Source organism: Papilio polytes, unplaced genomic scaffold (genome assembly GCF_000836215.1).
Source record: "Papilio polytes unplaced genomic scaffold, Ppol_1.0 DF824325.1, whole genome shotgun sequence".
In the NCBI taxonomy this organism is placed as follows: domain Eukaryota; kingdom Metazoa; phylum Arthropoda; class Insecta; order Lepidoptera; family Papilionidae; genus Papilio; species Papilio polytes.
In genome coordinates this window covers 401,494-402,023 of record NW_013524879.1, presented here as the reverse complement: position 1 = coordinate 402,023, position 530 = coordinate 401,494, and positions in this window count along the sequence as shown.

Sequence of the window (530 nt, the reverse complement as noted above, 5' to 3'; positions counted from 1 at the left end):
TAACTATCCCAACTTATAACAACGAAGAAAACAATTCTGAATTTCATAATGTCGAATGATAAGAAGGAGACTTAACATACGAAAGTTTGGATGAACATTTTGTTTTGATAAATATTGTATCACAAGGAAATTTGTCAAAGTTGAAAATGTGTATATTAGAGGAAGTTTGAAAGTAGCGCCAGTGGTGGAGAAATTGAAAAGCTAAAGGTTAGCGTGGTATGGACATGCTAAGCGACGAGACATAAACCAGAAAGTGTTAATAATGAATGTGGCTACAAAGGAAGAGGAAGACAGAAGAAAGTATGGATGGATTGTGAGAAAGAGAGCTTAAAAAGTGGTTTCAGATATGACTGATAGAGATGTATGGAAGAGCAGCACATATTGCCGACCCTCCATAAGGGCAAGTTGATGATGAAGGAAATTTCTCACAGATCTACAGCATAGTCTGGAAATACACAAGCTATTGTGCTGTAAAAATCATGTGCAAAATCTCATATGAAATTCTTTTCTCCATCTACAGCGGTTCCCCA